The 19,763-nt window shown below is 41.2% G+C and overlaps 1 pseudogene; it reads right to left on the bottom strand.

Moving 5' to 3' along the window:
* Nucleotides 1-275: 275 nt before the first annotated feature.
* The window catches only part of LOC149243768 (putative methyltransferase PMT21), a 29,775-nt pseudogene continuing 10,287 nt past the window's right edge, over nt 276-19,763 (bottom strand).

Below are 19,763 nucleotides of genomic sequence, written 5' to 3' on the forward strand. Positions count from 1 at the left end.
TAATGACCCACCTTACAGCTTGAAGATAAAAAAAAATGGATTTGATTCAATATAGTAGTTCTATTCTTCAGTATTAGGCCTCCCAAATACCAGGGGAATAAATAACTTGGCATCCTCGGAAAATGAAATGGATCACTGAATTTCACTGACATGATATATAATGGCTAGAAAATGCATCTTATGAACAAATACCTTCATAGCCAGGCACTCACTCTAATGCGAGATTGATTGAATAGAATAGGAATAGAGGCCTTGAAATTTTAAGGTTTGATGTATCATTCAGAAGCAACTTTTGAAGAGCTCCAATACTTTTTCTGACAAACGAGAAGTTTTTCATCCCCATTCTTAACATCCTTAGTGTCCCTCTAGTGGGAATTCCATCTCATGCCCGTGGCTATATTCTTGACACTATTGACAAAATGTGGTCATTCATGCATTATGACATAGCCAGCAGGTCTTAATATACGGTCCATTTTCAACAACACATATTTCATCTCATATCTGTTTCACAAAGTACACATAATCAATAATCAAGTATGTACCTTTTTCCTCATTCAAGGTTATGAGGATTAAAAAACCAACATTTAGCACCATTTGATAGAAAACTCTGTACCTACCACCTATGACTTTCTGCACTAAAAATATCATCAACATGTAGGAGATCATGTGTTCTTGGATAGGTTGCAAATTGTTAGGTCCCTACACTACTAGTGTAACCCATTATTGTTATTAGTACTGTTAACACCCAGGTTGTTCCCTTTGAATCCAAGGGAATACGGCCGGGGTAACCACTAACCAATCTTTGGATTGCAGTTTCTAGCCAGACTGCAATCAGAGAGGGCTCTCTCTTTATGATATGTCTCTGTTTTGATATTGTTTTTAGGCTAGCTATTATGCTCAGGGTTTTGTTTATGTTTTGGTTGAAGGATGTCTTTCAATACCTAAGATGTAGTGTTTAGAGAGTTGTAATTCATTGGGCAATGGATTCTAGAGCTGTGAGTTGTTTGAAATGCTTAAGTGGGAATGTTCAGATTACAGGGCCTATTGGGTATCCCAACAAACAAAATTAAAACTAAAGTGATGATGTATGTTTAGCCAATGGAAAGCAATTAGGAATTCTCCACTAAGCTAGTGGTGTGAAAGTGATATATATTGCACAGGAGCAAACTTGAATTCCTGCAACAAGGGTCACTGTGAAAGATATATTCTGAAAGTGCAGCAATTAAGAATTACACTTATCTAGATTATACCTGAGGAAAACATTCATTAACAACATAGATTGAGCTCAGGGTATTTTATGAATAAATCCTGAAGGCTATTCTTTTTCTTTGCAGCTAAATACTTAGAAGTTAGAAACATGTATGGATTGTAAAAGACTGAAACATATAACGAAAAGAGTTACAGAAAACTTATTGTATTGTGAGATGCACAGGGATCCTGCAACCTTTAACAAACACCATGAACGCATTCAAACAACTCAGAACTTGAGAAATTCCATCACTTCTTTTATTAAACTCTGAAAAGATTATAGCATAGGATATCTTCAAAATTAAATCCACAACAACCCCTGCAAGCTTGTGGGAGGGGCAAATATATACAAATGGTAATACAAAATATCTAAGGCGTTGAGTCATCTGAGAAATAAATGTTTCACCAACTTTGTACAGAACAACAGATAAGAAGTTATTGCTGCCTTTAATACAACATAAATGCTCTTTCTATCCGTCAGAAGATATTTTGGCTTTTGGAGGCCACCGAGTCGGTTGGAATGATCCGCATTAATGCTGGAAAATGCGCTTTTGGGGCTGCTCTGCTGTAGCTTCTCGGCCCTGTCACCTGTAGCTGTCCATCTTGCTTTGTTGGCCGAAAGTTCTGCTGAGTTGGCTCAGCTTTCACCTTTTAATGCATGCTGATTCTATTAAACTGTCCTGTGCATGCCAATTTGTATTTTTTATGAAAAAACTTAGTGAATGGCTTCCTGGTCTATAAGATCATCTGTATTGCCTTAGTCCACCATTCCTGTGTGGGCAGTTGATGCCTAAGAATTGCATCCATAGTATCATCTGCCTCTGTGTATTTATAAAAATGGGGAGGCACTTCAAACAGGTGTTTAATTTCATTCATTATAAAGAATAGATTCTCTACTCCGTTGTAGAGACTTTGTCCTGTAGCTGGCCCTGTTTCTTCTGAGGTGCTGGGCCTTTCAGTGATCTGACTTGTGGTGAATGTATTGACCCTCTTGGCATACTGCTCATGGGTAAGCAGTTTTCCTGCGCTGTTCAGTAAGCCAGGGAGACCTCTGTTTTGTAATACTACAAATTTATCCATGAACCTGTTGACCTCTGTCTGCATGTCTTGGGTCCTTCTCTCTAGTGTCTGCACTAAGCTTCTCAGTGTAAGAACCCTCTTTATTAACTGAATAGTTTCAGTCCTATTGGAAATTCCCATAGTTGCTAACTGAGCACTTGTTCTATTATTGAGCACATTGATCATCCTGGTGGCAACTTCAGGCATATTGCTTAGAGAGGCCCTTGATCTCTGAATTTCCTTCTGTGCTTTTGCAATGAGCTCCAACTGCTCATGAATTGTCTCAATGTACTGCCATTGGTCAGTGATAGACTGGCCAATATTGGCCCATAGCACTGTCTTGAGATCAGCCACAACTTTATCTAGTTTGAGCTCCTTCTCCAGCTCCTTTATCCTGTCTTTGAGGGCTTTTATCTCCCTGCCCTTTTTTGCCACAGTCTGCTTGGATTTGTCATATCTATAATTTACCTTGGCTAAATTCTCCCTGGCCTCCTTTAGTTCTGTCATTTGAGCTTCTAGGGCCTGAATCTCATTTGTCAGCTTTTGCATATCCAGGCTTGGGGCCTGCTCTGTTGTTGGTGGTGGTGCTGAGGTGGATGGTGCTGCCTGTTCTGTCTGTTGAGGAGGGGGAACAGTAGTTGGAGCAGCTTCCTCAAGGTTAATTATTTCAGGAGGAGGCTGAGATGTTTGGCCTCCTTCTCTTTGCTGCAATGATGCTTGCAATGCTGCCTGTGCAACCTCTGATTCTCCCAGCTTTTCTTGAGTCTGGATTAGCTGCTTATATAGAGACACTAGCAAAGCTGTGGCATCTTGATCATGCCTTAGCTGGGCAACTTCATCTGTTTGAGGGTGAATTGTGGCTGGAATTTTGATCTTTCTCCTCAAAGCTGCCATGTCTGCATCCCTCAATTTCAATATTTCTTGTATGCCCTTGATATCCTTGGGATCATGCCCAATCTCTATGATTATATCTTCTAAGGACCTTATTCTGTTGTCCTTTGCTTGAGAGGATGCTCTCTCCAACTCAAGTTGGGCAGCTGTATTATTAAGGCTATTTTCTAGCCTATAATTATCCAATGTCTTGCCTGCCAAGGAGGCATACACCATCTCACCTGTTTGCTTATGCAATTCAATTTTCTCCATTGGGTGGATGTCCTTTGCAAGGACCTCAAGATTGGTCCTTATATAATCTGCAGGGGACTGTGGCTGCAACACTGCTGGCTTGAAGTGGCTCATGATCATCTTGCCCTCCTGGACATCATATGCAGACATTAGTCGTTGCTGGTTGGTGGGAGACATTTTCAACAAATGATTATATAGCTGTATTTTTATGGGCTCATTCCTCTTCTTTATGTCAATGAACTGCTGCTTGATGCCCAGTTCACCTTCTTTATGCTGGCTTGAGGAGCTGACTTTTCCTCCCACTGTCCTCTCTTGTTCCTGCTGGAAGGAACTTGCAGATGCCTCCATACTAGGTGGGCCCATGCCCAAAGATTGCCCTATAGGCATTTCTTCCTCTGAAAGGGGATTCATTCTGTGCCTTTTCTCACCATGACTTATTGATGTGGTTAAGGGAGTCTCTCTGTCCCTTTTCCTGCTTGTATCCTCCTTTTGTGGAGTTTGGTGGACTGAGGCTTCGATAGTAGCTTCTTGCCTAGGAGGCACCGTGTTTTGAGCCTGCTTCTCAGTGAAAATTGGGGCCTCAACTACCCCTTCTTGCTGTGGGGGCTGCTCTTTGTCATGCTGCCCTCTTCTTGCTGCAATTCCTGTTGTTGTTGTTGTTCTACCTGCTACTGTTGTTGTTGCACCTTATCATGAGGTGGCTGTTCGGTCTCCATTTCCTTTTCCTTGCCTTTGCTAGATATATGCTCAGTGCCTTTGGCTGCTTGCTGATTTGCAGTCGAGGAGGATGCAACTGCTCCCACTTGTGTGCTTGGAAGGGTAAACACCTGTGAACAAAGTTCAAGGTCAGCCATCTTCTTTAGATTCCTCACTGCTCTTTGATTCAGCTCTTCTTGTATAACAGTCTCTTCTAAGGTTCCTCTCCTCCATTTTACTTGGTTTGCATATTTTTCAATGTGAGGAATCCTTACATGATCATAGCCAGACAACCTATATTTGAGCCTTCTCAAAGTTATGAAGTGATTGGGGTCATAAGGTTTCCAAAGGAAACTGGTTTGAAGGCCAAGGGACTCAAGCATCCTGTCTGCTTCTTTCCAACCTTCCTCCCTCTTGTTATAGATAAAGTGGCCAAGTTGGTTCCTGACCTTCAACTGTGCTTTCTTTCCTTTGCCTGAAAAGTGAAGCACATCGACATTGCCAAACTGCCTGAAGTATTCTAGGGCAAACAACCTCATGGGTACATATCTGGGTAGTCTGTAGGGAGGCAATTCACACCCATATATCCTGATGACTGTGTGGTTCTGGTAAAAGTACCAGTCCCCAATGCTGTATGATTTGGATAACTGAAGAATTCTCTGCATATCATCAGTGAGTCTTGGAGGAGGTGAGCTCATCAGCATAGACATAGCTGGGTGGATGAAGAGATCTATGAACTCACAATAAGTATAAGGAGACTCGGATCTACAGTGGAAGGCAGAGGACCAATAGACCACTGATCTTGGATTGCCTTGGGCATCCACTCTTTTGATTGGAAAAGAGAACTTCTGATGTTGATGATATAAGATTAAGTGGTAAATGTAAGAGGTGTATCTGAACACCTTTTCTCTGGCCAAGTTCATTAGCTGCTCATGTATTTTATCGGAGATGTAAGTGGCATAGTCATAGCAGATTGGAGATTTGCCCGGAGCGAACATGAGCATTATTACCAGCACAGTTTGATCTACCAATTCCACTGAGTTATAGCCCAGAATGGGACTAATCATGTCTACCAAGTCCCTGCCCAACTGGTTGAGGTATACTTGGTTCAAAGGAGGATATTGCACAGAGTCAGACTCAATGTATAGCTGATTTAGCTTGGTGACCTGAGCATCTGTCAATTTAGCCCCTTGATTTATCAAGTCTATTAGTGATAAAGGGACCAATTTCTTCTGAGTCTTGAAGCAGAGCATCTCTTTGATAGCTTCAGGGGTGATGTAGAAAACAACTGAGCCTGAAGGGTCAAGCACAGCCCTCTGAGTAGGGTCATAGCATTCAGCACATAGGTGGATTAAATCAGGGAATTGGTTAACCTGAGGGAGCTTGAAGATAGGGAGAAAAGAATCCCATATGCCCAGCACATCTGTTCCAGTCTCATGTTTGGCCTTCAATTCATTGAGCAGGTGGATGTGGAACTTGGTTCTCATTAGCATTTCCTCTGAGATTTGATAGTCCATGTCTGCCAGAGGTTGCCACTCCAATTCTCTCTGAGGGGCATTCAATGGAGCAATGTTCAATGCTACAGGAGCTACTGGTGGATCCATGGTCTCTCTTAGGATTATAGATGGGTGTTACTATGCAGAGTAACACAAAGGAGTTTTCTTTGACAGAGAAATGTGAATTACTCAGGGATAAAGGATAAATGATCAGCTGCAGCAATTGAAATACTGCTTAAAGTGCGGATAAGACCAATGTCTGGTCTTAATCTCTCTTTTATAGCAAGTAGGTACAGTTTGGGTAACCGGTTCGCGATTGCGCGAACAGAATGCAGTTTTTGGTGAAAACTTAGGCAAACAAGGCTCAGCTGATGATTTTCGACCTTACAGTTGCAAATGGGGACTAGGCACAGGGAATTTGCCGGCGAATTATAAGTTTCTCAGTCTCTTAAGCTTTTTTGAGGGAATTCACAGACAAACTAGGTGTATGAAGGATTCACGAGGATAAATACCTGGTATATAGCGAGCAATGGTCACAAATGCAGGTAGAAATAGCGCGTCGGAGGTCTCCAGGTCGAGTTCAGCAAGGTGGTGCACGGTTGAACATAAAAACCATGCAGAGAAAGCAACAACGTTTTTGGCAAAAAAGTGCAAAAAACGCGAAAATTCGGCCAAAATATGGATTTTTTGGGACATTGGCGCCTTTTTTGGATGACGTCAGCATGACGTCATCGGGTGGGGTCAAGGCCGGATGACGTCAGCATGACGTCATCGGGTGACGTGGCAGCATGAGAGAAGCCCACGGGGATGTTGAGGTGGCTGACAGGTAGAGCAACTGGCCGACGGGGCGCTGACATGGTGGTGACGTTGGCGGTGACGTTAGCCGGGCGGATCAACCGAAACCGGAAGTGGTTAGCAGTTTCACATCGCACCGCTTTTGATACGGAAGCAGAATTGTCAGACGTACCTCCGATACGCTGTGGGGGTGACGCGTGGCAGAGGCCTGACGTCACCCTCTGACAGATATCGGAGGCTATCTGTCGGACGTCGGGGCCGGTCCGATATGCATGAGGGCCGTCGGATCAAAGGGGTCTGATCCGACGATTGACGGATCAGTGAGGTGATCGGACAATACGGAAGGGGGGCGGGATTAAAATAATATATCTTTTGGGATTTGTGCTCGGCGGAAACCTTTGGGATGTGGCGGATTTTGATGGTTTTTCAATGTATTTTCAAATAAAAATAATATCACGCCGATACTTTGGATAAGTCAAAAAAGTGGGTTTTTCATAAGGTTTTCTTAGCCAATTAAGGGTTTAATGGGTCAAATGAATTCAGAAGGGGGAAGGGAGGTAAGGCTTAGGTTTATCAAACTGACCAGATGTCAATTTGATCCCTGACAGAGGACATATGGCTATAATGCCAAGGGGAAGGATATTTATACAATGTTTGGGGTTTATACACCATGGTGTTATAATAGTAGGGAAAGGGTAACATAGGGGAATTATATAATAGAAGTTAGGGATTAATGTGGATGAAAAGGTGGATGAGGGGTGATATCACTAAGTTTATTTGAAAATCACTTAGCTTAGGGAGTAGATCAAAATGAAAAGAATTTTAGACAAGAAATGTGGCTTTTAAAGGAATGAGAACCACCATAAAACCACAAATTCCTCCATGAATCTCGACTGATGAGGGGATGTTAGTAATGAATGGGAAAGGGGAAAATTGGGAAGTTAGACATGCTTCTTTGCTTTGATGCAACCTGATGGAGAAGAAGACCTTCTCAATCCATTGATTTTGCTTTATGAATAGATTAGCACACATTCAATTGTAAGGAATGACACTTCTGCAACCCCATCTGCCTACCCATCTATTTGCCTAGCATTTTTTTGTTTCTTCTTGGAGGGTGCACTTAGACTTGCAGACCCTTATTTGCCTTTTCTTTTCTTTGGCCTTTTTCCTTTTGATTTTCTATCTAATGCTACCCTTATTGCTTCCAAGGTCCCAGATTAAGCAATTGGGAGCCTTACTTCTCTACCTAAGCTACTTGTCTGCCAAGATTAAACAGTTTGGACAGACTTCTTTCTCTATTCTACAACTGAAAATTTAACACATGGCATGATCCAGATTAGGCTGTTGGACCATCCATCAAAATTGAGTCCACATCAAGCTATACACACCTTGTCTCCTCATGGAAATATGGGATCTTTGCATCATCAAAGCAGAGCATATTTGGAACTTTTCATTGCCAATCATGAAATATGAAACCTATTGGTATAGGTAGCTAACAATGGCTCCACATGGGGATGGTTTTTCATTTGAAAGACCAAGAACAGCAGGTCAGAATGCCTTGGCCCTTGCCTGCTTTTACCAACACTTGAAGCATGCTGCTTTAAAATGCCAAAATTGTGTTCTTCTCATCTTGGTAGATCTCTGAACCTATTTGCCTTTTGATGATAGTTAATAATACTTAAGAAACTGTATTTTTACATTTTGACATAAAGTAATATATACACCTGAATATGTACAAGGATGACTTGGGCTGCCCTCATGGGTAGTAGTCAAAATAGTGCTTCAGCATCCTGCCATTCATAGGACCTTCATCCAAATCAGTTTCATTAAGACTTTTAAGGAAATAAGTATTGTTTCCTTGCACTGCTTGGACAGCAAATGGTCCTCTCCAAAGGGAATCAAATTTTCCATGTTTTCCTTTATCTTCCCTTCTTGAATCCCACTTGAGGACTTTGTCGCCAATGTTGAAATCTTCTGCCTTGGTCCTTCTGTCAAAGGCCTTCTTTAATTTTTCTTGTAAAACTTGAACTCTGCTGTAGACTTGATCTCTAGTTTGCTGCAAGCATATTATTTGATTTATCCTTCTTTGCATATCATTGGGCTCAGCTTGACTTTCTTGAAGTTGTTTCATGACAGGAATTCCTAGTGATGAAGGGAATTTGGCTTTTAATCCATAAACCAACTCATATGGGCTGGTCCCAATTGATCTCTTGGTTGTTAGTCTATCAGCCCATAAGGCATTGACCAGCTTCTTATGCCAATTCTTCTTATTTTCTTCCAGCACCTTCTTTATGATGTTTACAAGGCTTTTATTTGATGATTCAGCAAGGCCATTTCCTTGGGGATAATAAGTAGTAGAATGGCCCAAGGTAATGTGAAATTTGTGGCGAAAATTCACCATCTTCTTAGATCTGAAAGCAGCAGCGTTGTCTGTTATTATTTTGTCAGGGCAGCCAAATCTAGCCAATATGTTATTCTCCAAGAACTGAATGATTACTGAGTCATTTGCTTGTCTGCATGGGGCAGCTTCAATCCACTTAGTGAAATAGTCTGTAGCTGTTAGAATCCATTTGTGTTGTCCTGAGGATGAGGGATGAATTTCCCCAATGAAATCCAAGCCCCATTGTTGAAAAGGTGTCTCTGTTGCAATAGGCCTTAAGGGAAGTGGTAGTAACTTTCTCTTTCCCTCAAACACTTGACATTGATGACATGATGTAGTAAACTTTTTAACATCAGAGAAAACAGTGGGCCAATAGTAACCAGCCCTCAGTATTTTGTCCACAGTGGACTTCCAATAAAAGTGTCCACCACAGTCCCCTGCATGAAATTCTTTCATGATATTGTTAGTTTCAGTTTCAATTAAGCAGTTCAGCAATATCCCTTCATGGTTTTTCCAAATCAAATTACCATCCATAACATAAAATCTTGAGGTTTTCATTTTTAAGAACCTACACTTAGTTCTGGACAATCCTGGGGGAGCACACAGGTTTTGTAATACATAACAAATATCAGAATACCAGGAGGATTGTTCAAAGGCTACATTGATCTTTGGAGTCGCCCGCTCTGGTTCATTGTCCAGCTGGTTTATGTCTAAGGCTTGAAAGTTTTCTTCTGTCATTAATTTAGCCAAACCCTGCCCTTTTATCAGTTTTGTAGGTTTTATCTCAATATCAAATTCCAAGATGTTGGCAATCCACTTTCCTCTTCTGCCCTCTAAATTTTCTTGAGTGAGTATGTCTTTTACAATAGGACTTGGTACATAGGCTATAACATGGGAATAAAGGATGTAAATCCTAAAGTCTTTAATGGCCTTGACCAAAGCATAAGCTTGCTTTTCCATGATTTGATATTTCAGAGGTGCATCTCTAAGAGCTCTACTGAAAAAAGCAATGGGCTTTTCATTTCCTTGGTCATCTTTCTGCAATAAAACAGCAGCAATAGTATGCTGGGAGGCAAAAGAGAAGATGATGAATTCTCTATCAAATTGAGGATTAGTTAAGACTGGGGTTTGGGTAAGGGCCAATTTTATACCTTCAAAGGCTTGATTTGCTTCAACTGTCCATTTCACTTTTGAATCTTTCTTTAGCATGTTATTTAGTAATCTGATTAGTTCTGCTAAGTTTGGGATAAACCTTCTTAAGAAGTTGATTTTTCCCAAGAATGCTTGCAATTCTTTGATATTTCTTGGGTGTGGCATTTGTAAGATAGCTTGTATCCTATCTGGGTCAATTCTTATGCCATCTTTTGAAATGATGTGTCCTAACAACTTACCTTCTTCCAAACCAAACAGAGATTTCTTGGGATTCAAGGAAATTCCATATTTCCTACATGTTAAGAAGATCTGCCTCAAGTGTTTCAAATGTTCTTGGTCAGATTTTGAGAAGGGTGTGAGGTCATCTAAGTAAATGACTAGAAAGTCATGAATCTCCTTAGCAAAAGCAATGTCCATTTCTCTTTGAAATGTTGCCCCTGCATTTTTCAATCCAAAAGGCATTTTTACATATTTGAAAGTTCCCCATGGGGTTGTAAATGCAGTTTTTTCTTGATCATCAGGGTGTACCAGGATTTGATTAAAGCCTGAGAATCCATCAAGTAATGAGATCCTTGAGGCCCCTACCACTCTTTGGAGAATGTGATCCATCTTGGGTAAGGGGTAATTGTCTTTGAGGGAAACCTGGTTTAGGTTTCTAAGGTCCACACAAAGCCTTATTTCACCAGTTTTCTTTCTTGTAGGGACCAAGTTTGAAATCCAATCGGAAAACCTGATTGGTGCTATGATGCCAGCTTTAAACATTTTTTGTAATTCCTTTTCAATTGAAGGAAGGAGCATGGGATTGATCCTTCTCAATTTCTGCTTGAATGGCTTTTGATTAGGCTTGAGAGGGATAGTGTGCTGGATAACAGAGGTATCATAGGACTTTAGATCCTCATAACCCCATGCAAAGACATCCTGAAATTCTTTGAAAAGGTCAATGTATTTGGGTTTTTGATCAGGAGGTAAAGATGCAGACAACTTTATTATTTTGGGCTTGTCAACAGTGCCAATATTGCATTCTTCAATGGCTGCATTTAAGGGCTGCATTTTTGGCTTTCTAGGGATATCATTTGAATCAAAGATGTCCTCTAATGGAGTTAGGCCTGTTGGAAGAAAATTGTCTTTCAGCTCTATGATTTCAGCCTCTGTAACAGGCATTTCTTCATAGCTGGTTTGTTGAATTTGTTGTATGTTTTCATTGTTGAAAATGGTTGGATGTAGTATTTGTTTTGCTGTTCTGGGTGATATTGGGTGATTATTCTGTTCAAACTGTAGTTGTGATTGACTTGCTCCATCAAGTATTTGTGATTGACTTGCTCCATCAAGTATTTGTGATTGACTTGCTTCATCAAGTATTTGTGATTGACTTGCTCCATCAGTGTCAATATTTAATCCTGCAAATTCTTGTTGCAAAGTTAAAAAATTGTTTATTTGTATATCATCCTCAAATACTTGCCAATCTTTAACATTGTTTGGAATGGAGGGTCTGTGTTTTATCTCAGCTGTGAAACAATTGTTAGGTTCCAACGGTAATTTGCAAGTACTTGCAAATGTGGCCAAACTATGAGCATGAAGATTATGGGTCCTAGAAATTTTGGTGATTTGGAATTCAGAGAAGGAGTTTAGTATTTCAGCTACAGCAGACCTATAAGACCTCAATCTTTTGTCATTGGTGACAAAATTTCCCTTTACTTGTTGGATGACTAAATCTGAATCTCCCATGATTGAAACTTTTGTGGCTTGTAAGAACTTTACTAGCTTTAGGCCTAGTAACAGAGCTTCATATTCTGCCATGTTATTAGTACACTTGAAATTCAGTCTATAGGCTCGGCCTTCTGCATGACTGTCTTGTTTATTATGTATCCAAACTCCAGCTCCTGCCCCTAATTTGTTGACTGAGCCATCAAATTCAAGGAACCATAGAATATCTTGTTCTAGGGGAGACTTAATGATCTGTTCATGAGCTGGAATTGTAAGTTGAAGTTCTGGTTTTTCATCTGGTTTGTCTTCTAGGACAGTCTCATCATTTAATTGAATGTGCTTGATTACTAGAGCAGCAGCAGTGTTTAGTGATTGCTTGACTGTTGTTTCATGGGTAGCAGTTCGTTCATTAGTGTCTTCCTCTTGTATGAGTGTCTTGGTTTCAACATCATTATTTGAGAGAGTTATATTGTCATTGAAGAGAATGTATGAGTCTATGTTTGAATGGACAGCATAGATGGGGAAGTTTTGAGGCTTTTCTTCACTGCTGACCATGTATTTCATGAGTGTTTCTCTGTATAGTCTTTTCGGTTGCCCAAAAACAGAGATGGTGGCATATGACATGTCTAATTGCAGGGAACCTTGGAGTTTAGCCCCCCATGACCTTGATAACAGCATCCCATACTTGGGTGGGATATCAACAACTACAACATCCATTAGAATTGTTTTATTTGGGTACTGAACAAGGGACACACATAGATCTTTTATTAGGCCTAAGCACTTGACTTGGCTGGAGTCAAAGGAAAACAGGTCCTTATATGGTCTTGTTATATCTAGATTCAATCTTTCCATGACTGCTTTTGGCATGAGGTTGTGAGAAGCACCTGAGTCAAACATTGCATTATGTAATATTTTATCATGAATATGTAAGCTGACATAAAAAGGTAAGATCCCTGTGACTACTGTTTTTCCATCCACTTCTGGGCCAAACAGTAATTCCGGGGTGTCATCCAACACATTGACATCATCTTTGCTGTTGGTGAGTTGAAGGGATTTCTTGATCTGTTGTTTATAAATGTCATGCTTGGCTAGTTCTGAAAGAGGAATTGCTATCTTTAATTTGCCAATTTCAGTTTCTAGGTCAAAGGGTTTTTCAAATTGGGTCTTAGGGTTATGTATGACAGTCCTTTCCTTGTTCACTAACTCTTCTTCTTGATTTTTATTTTGATCTTGGGGCTTGTCCTTCTTACTCATCTCTTGAAGAGTGACAGTTGGATTAAGGTGCAAGGCTGGTGCAGCCATAGGCTGCTGCTTTAAGAAAACTGGTTCAGTGACTTCTTCAATAGTTACTTCTTTTGCAGGTGAATTTGTTTTGTCATTTGGCTCTATGACTGTGGCCCTTTGAGGCTGCTGGTTATCCTTTATCTTTTCAGGCTGTGTTACATTTACAGTTCTGATCCTTAGCTTGTATTGTTTATGAACTTCATAAACAGCTGTGTCATAGCCTTGTTTAAAGTCAAATGATTCACCTGATTTGGTTTGGAACAGCTTGATTTCATCATCCTCATGGTCTTCTTGTGTTAAGAAAACTTGACTTTCACCATCCAAACCCATTAAATTAATGTGAGGGTCTTCATTGGGTTCTCCTGAGGTGGAAGTTTCAGCATAATTCTCTTGGAAAGGGGGTCTTATGTTTGGGTCAGAATTGGCCTTACCAACGTTTGGGTTTTGAGTTCCTCTGAAATTTGGATTCCTAGTAGGGTTGTTTTGTGGTGCTTCCCATGATGACTTTCTTTCAACTAATTCCACTCTATCACCCAATCTCTTCATACCAGTGAGTATTGCATCCAGCTTTTGATCAAAAGCTGAGGGTTCTTCTTTGAAGGTGGTTCTCTTTTCCAACCTTGCTCTGTTCCTTTTGGCAATCAGGTTGGCTTCCACTGTAACAACAACCTTTTGGGCATCTGCAAGGGTTTCAGGAGCTCTTTCCTTCAGCTGATAGGCCATATCAGGGTGAAAACCATCAGGAAATTTGTACAAGGCTAAGTCAGGAGGAGGTCTGAGATTTTGTGGTATTGCATTATATACATTGTTGAATCTTGCACAATACTCCAAAACGGTCTCTTGAGGACCTCTTCTGATTGTGTCATATTCACCAAGTATGTGAAGGGGATCTTTCTTTTTCTCCCATCTGTTAGTAAAGGCTTGGTAAAGCTCATCAGGAGTTGTGATGGAATTTGCATTCAAGGATCTAAACCAAGTTCTTACATCACCAGTCAAACTCTGAACAAAAATCCTCATTCTCACACTGTCATCATCTATTTCATAGTTCTCAAAATGGTCTTGCATCTTTCTTGCATGTTGAATAGCTGTGAAAGGGCCAGTGGAGTCAAAATATGAGATCTTAGATTGGTAGTCTTGTGGTAAAGCCGGAGCATTGGCAGGTAACTGCAAGGGTGCATACCTATTGGCCATATTTACAGGGTTCAAGGGGTTGACAGGGATAAATGGGACAACAGGGATGATGGGTACTACTGGGTTTATGGGACCAGTAGAAACTAGAGTGTTGGTTAAGGGAATATGTGCAGTGGATGAAGGTGTGAAAGGAGGGCTTTGAGATGTAGAAGGGGAACTGGGGTAGTCAAGGGTAGATCGAAACAGAACCTTGATTGGAGTTGGCACAGGGTTTGGATGAACTGTCTCAGGACTTGAATCAACAAGAGTTTGCTTTCCCTGCTGCTTCCTAATGATCCTAGGGATTGTATTAGGATTTTCAAAAACAGCTGGTGGATCTGGGTCAGGGTTTGACCTAGTATGTCTGGTTTTCCTTTTAGGAGCCAGCTTCTAAACTTCTTTTTTGGTATTTTGCAGGATATTTTGTGTCTACAGAGGCCAGACAAGATTTTGGAGTTACTGTGTATTTTCCAAAGCTAGCACCAAAGTGAATGAAGCAGCTTTCAAGAGATAAACAGAAATTAGAAAATCCTGAGGAAGTTCCCCAGTGGAGTCGCCAATTATGTTAACACCCAGGTTGTTCCCTTTGACTCCCAAGGGAATACGGCCGGGGTAACCACTAACCAATCTTTGGATTGCAGTTTCTAGCCAAACTGCAATCAGAGAGGGCTCTCTCTTTATGATATGTCTCTGTTTTGATATTGTTTTTAGGCTAGCTATTATGCTCAGGGTTTTGTTTATGTTTTGGTTGAAGGATGTCTTTCAATACCTAAGATGTAGTGTTTAGAGAGTTGTAATTCATTGGGCAATGGAGTCTAGAGCTGTGAGTTGTTTGAAATGATTAAGTGGGAATGTTCAGATTACAGGGCCTATTGGGTATCCCAACAAACAAAATTAAAACTAAAGTGATGATGTATGTTTAGCCAATGGAAAGAAATTAGGAATTCTCCACTAAGCTAGTGGTCTGAAAGTGATATATATTGCACAGGAGCAAACTTGAATTCCTGCAACAAGGGTCACTGTGAAAGATATATTCTGAAAGTGCAGCAATTAAGAATTACACTTATCTAGATTATACCTGAGGAAAACATTCATTAACAACATAGATTGAGCTCAGGGTATTTTATGAATAAATCTTGAAGGCTATTCTTTTTCTTTGCTGCTAAATACTTAGAAGTTAGAAACATGTATGGATTGTAAAAGACTGAAACATATAACGAAAAGAGTTACAGAAAACTTATTGTATTGTGAGATGCACAGGGATCCTGCAACCTTTAACAAACACCATGAACGCATTCAAACAACTCAGAACTTGAGAAATTCCATCACTTCTTTTATTAAACTCTGAAAAGATTACAGCATAGGATATCTTCAAAATTAAATCCACAACAACCCCTGCAAGCTTCTGCGAGGGGCAAATATATACAAACGGTAATACAAAATATCTAAGGCGTTGAGTCATTTGAGAAATAAATGTTTCACCAACTTTTTACAGAACATTAGATAAGAAGTTATTGCTGCCTTTAATACAAGATAAATGCTCTTTCTATCCGTCAGAAGATATTTTGGCTTTTGGAGGCCACCGAGTCGGTTGGAATGATCTGCATTAATGCTGGAAAATGCGCTTTTGGGGCTGCTCTGCTGTAGCTTCTCGGCCCTGTCACCTGTAGTTGTCCATCTTGCTTTGTTGGCCGAAAGTTCTGCTGAGTTGGCTCAGCTTTCACCTTTTAATGCATGCTGATTCTATTAAACTGTCCTGTGCATGCCAATTTGTATTTTTTATGAAAAAACTTAGTGAATGGCTTCCTGGTCTATAAGATCATCTGTATTGCCTTAGTCCACCATTCCTGTGTGGGCAGTTGATGCCTAAGAATTGCATCCATAGTCTCATCTACCTCTGTGTATTTATAAAAATTGGGAGGCACTTCAAACAGGTGTTTAATTTCATTCATTATAAAGAATAGATTCTCTACTCCGTTGTAGAGACTTTGTCCTGTAGCTGGCCCTGTTTCTTCTGAGGTGCTGGGCCTTTCAGTGATCTGACTTGTGGCGAATGTATTGACCCTCTTGGCATACTGCTCATGGGTAAGCCGTCTTCCTGCGCTGTTCAGTAAGCCAGGGAGACCTCTGTTTTGTAATACTACAAATTTATCCATGAACCTGTTGACCTCTGTCTGCATGTCTTGGGTCCTTCTCTCTAGTGTCTGCACTAAGCTTCTCAGTGTAAGAACCCTCTTTATTAACTGAATAGTTTCAGATCTGTTGGAAATTCCCATAGTTGCTAACTGAGCACTTGTTCTATTATTGAGCACATTGATCATCCTGGTGGCAACTTCAGGCATATTGCTTAGAGAGGCCCTTGATCTCTGAATTTCCTTCTGTGCTTTTGCAATGAGCTCCAACTGCTCATGAATTGTCTCAATGTACTGCCATTGGTCAGTGATAGACTGGACAATATTGGCCCATAGCACTGTCTTGAGCTCAGCCACAACTTTATCTAGTTTGAGCTCCTTCTCTAGCCCCTTTATCCTGTCTTTGAGGGCTTTTATCTCCATGCCCTTTTCTGCCACAGTCTGCTTGGATTTGTCATATCTATCATTTACCTTGGCTAAATTCTCCCTGGCCTCCTTTAGTTCTTTCATTTGAGCTTCCAGGGCCTGAATCTCATTTATCAGCTTTTGCATATCCAGGCTTGGGGCCTGCTCTGTTGTTGTTGGTGGTGCTGAGGTGGATGGTGCTGCCTGTTCTGTCTGTTGAGGAGGGGGAATAGTAGTTGGAGCAGCTTCCTCAAGGTTAATTATTTCAGGAGGAGGCTGAGATGTTTGGCCTCCTTCTCTTTGCTGCAATGATGCTTGCAATGCTGCCTGTGCAGCCTCTGATTCTCCCAGCTTTTCTAGAGTCTGGATTAGCTGCTTATATAGAGACACTAGCAAAGCTGTGGCATCTTGATCATGCCTTAGCTGGGCAACTTCATCTGTTTGAGGGTGAATTGTGGCTGGAATTTTGATCTTTCTCCTCAAAGCTGCCATGTCTGCATCCCTCAATTTCAATATTTCTTGTATGCCCTTGATATCCTTGGGATCATGCCCAATCTCTATGATTATATCTTCTAAGGACCTTATTCTGTTGTCCTTTGCTTGAGAGGATGCTCTCTCCAACTCAAGTTGGGCAGCTGTATTATTAAGGCTATTTTCTAGCCTATAATTATCCAATGTCTTGTCTGCCAAGGAGGCATACACCATCTCACCTGTTTGCTTATGCAATTCAATTTTGTCCATTGGGTGGATGTCCTTTGCAAGGACCTCAAGATTGGTCCTTATATAATCTGCAGGGGACTGTGGCTGCAACACTGCTGGCGTGAAGTGACTCATGATCATCTTGCCCTCCTGGACATCATATGCAGACATTAGTCGTTGCTGGTTGGTGGGAGCCATTTTCAACAAATGATTATATAGCTGTATTTTTATGGGCTCATTCCTCTTCTTTATGTCAATGAACTGCTACTTGATGCCCAGTTCACCTTCTTTATGCTGGCTTGAGGAGCTGACTTCTCCTCCCACTATCCTCTCTTGTTCCTGCTGGAAGGAACTTGCAGATGCCTCCATACTAGGTGGGCCCATGCCCAAAGATTGCCCTATAGGCATTTCTTCCTCTGAAAGGGGATTCATTCTGTGCCTTTTCTCACCATGACTTATTGATGTGGTTAAGGGAGTCTCTCTATCCCTTTTCTTGCTTGTATCCTCCTTTTGTGGAGTTTGGAGGACTGAGGCTTCGGTAGTAGCTTCTTGCCTAGGAGGCACCGTGTTTTGAGCATGCTGCTCAGTGAAAATTGGGGCCTCAACTGCCCCTTCTTGCTGTGGGGGCTGCTCTTTGTCATGCTGCCCTTCTTCTTGCTGCAATTCCTGTTGTTGTTGTTGTTCTACCTGCTGTTGTTGTTGTTGCACCTTCTCATGAGGTGGTTGTTCGGTCTCCATTTCCTTTTCCTTGCCTTTGCTAGATATATGCTCAGTGCCTTTGGCTGCTTGCTGATTTGCAGTCGAGGAGGATGCAACTGCTCCCACTTGTGTGCTTGGAAGGGTAAACACCTGTGAACAAAGTTCAAGGTCAGCCATCTTCTTTAGATTCCTCACTGCTCTTTGATTCAGCTCTTCTTGTGTAACAGGCTCTTCTAAGGTTCCTCTCCTCCATTTTACTTGGTTTGCATATTTTTCAATGTGAGGAATCCTTACATTATCATAGCCAGACAGCCTATATTTGAGCCTTCTCAAAGTTATGAAGTGATTGGGGTCATAAGGTTTCCAAAGGAAACTGGTTTTAAGGCCAAGGGACTCAAGCATCCTGTCTACTTCTTTCCAACCTTCCTCCCTCTTGTTATAGATAAAGTGGCCAAGTTGGTTCCTGACCTTCAACTGTGCTTTCTTGCCTTTGCCTGAAAAGTGAAGCACATCGACATTGCCAAACTGCCTGAAGTATTCTAGGGCAAATAGCCTCATGGGTACATATCTGGGTAGTCTGTAGGGAGGCAATTCACACCCATATATCCTGATGACTGTGTGGTTCTGGTAAAAGTACCAGTACCCAATGCTGTATGATTTGGATAACTGAAGAATTCTCTGCATATCATCAGTGAGTCTTGGAGGAGGTGAGCTCATCAGCATAGACATAGCTGGGCAGATGAAGAGATCTATGAACTCACAATAAGTATAAGGAGACTCAGATCTACAATGGAAGGCAGAGGACCAATAGACCACTGATCTTGGATTGCCTTGGGCATCCACTCTTTTGATTGGAAAAGAGAACTTCTGATGTTGATGATAAAAGATTAAGTGGTAAATGTGAGAGGTGTATCTGAACACATTTTCTCTGGCCAAGTTCATTAGTTGCTCATGTATTTTATCGGAGATGTAAGTGGCATAGTCATAGAAGATTGGAGATTTTCCCGGAGCGAACATGAGCATTATTACCAGCACAGTTTGATCTACCAATTCCACTGAGTTATAGCCCAGAATGGGACTAATCATGTCTACCAAGTCCCTGCCCAACTGGTTGAGGTATACTTGGTTCAAAGGAGGATATTGCACAGAGTCAGACTCAATGTATAGCTGATTTAGCTTGGTGACCTGAGCATCTGTCAACTTAGCCCCTTGATTTATCAAGTCTATTAGTGATAAAGGGACCAATTTCTTCTGAGTCTTGAAGCAGAGCATCTCTTTGATAGCTTCACGAGTGATGTAGAAAACAACTGAGCCTGAAGGGTCAAGCACAACCCTCTGAGTAGGGTCATAGCATTCAGCACATAGGTGGATTAAATCAGGGAATTGGTTAACCGAGGGAGCTTGAAGATAGGGAGAAAAGAATCCCATATGCCCAACACATCTGTTCCAGTCTCATGTTTGGCCTTCAATTCATTGAGCAGGTGGATGTGGAACTTGGTTCTCATTAGCATTTCCTCTGAGATTTGATAGTCCATGTCTGCCAGAGGTTGCCACTCCAATTCTCTCTGAGGGGCATTCAATGGAGCAATGTTCAATGCTACAGGAGCTACTGGTGGATCCATGGTCTCTCTTAGGATTATAGATGGGTGTTACTATGCAGAGTAACACAAAGGAGTTTTCTTTGACAGAGAAATGTGAATTACTCAGGGATAAAGGATAAAT

The sequence above is a fragment of the Pinus tabuliformis genome, chromosome 8 (assembly GCF_031772625.1).
Source record: "Pinus tabuliformis cultivar Carrire ecotype Pingquan chromosome 8, CPIR1, whole genome shotgun sequence".
Taxonomy (NCBI): domain Eukaryota; kingdom Viridiplantae; phylum Streptophyta; class Pinopsida; order Pinales; family Pinaceae; genus Pinus; species Pinus tabuliformis.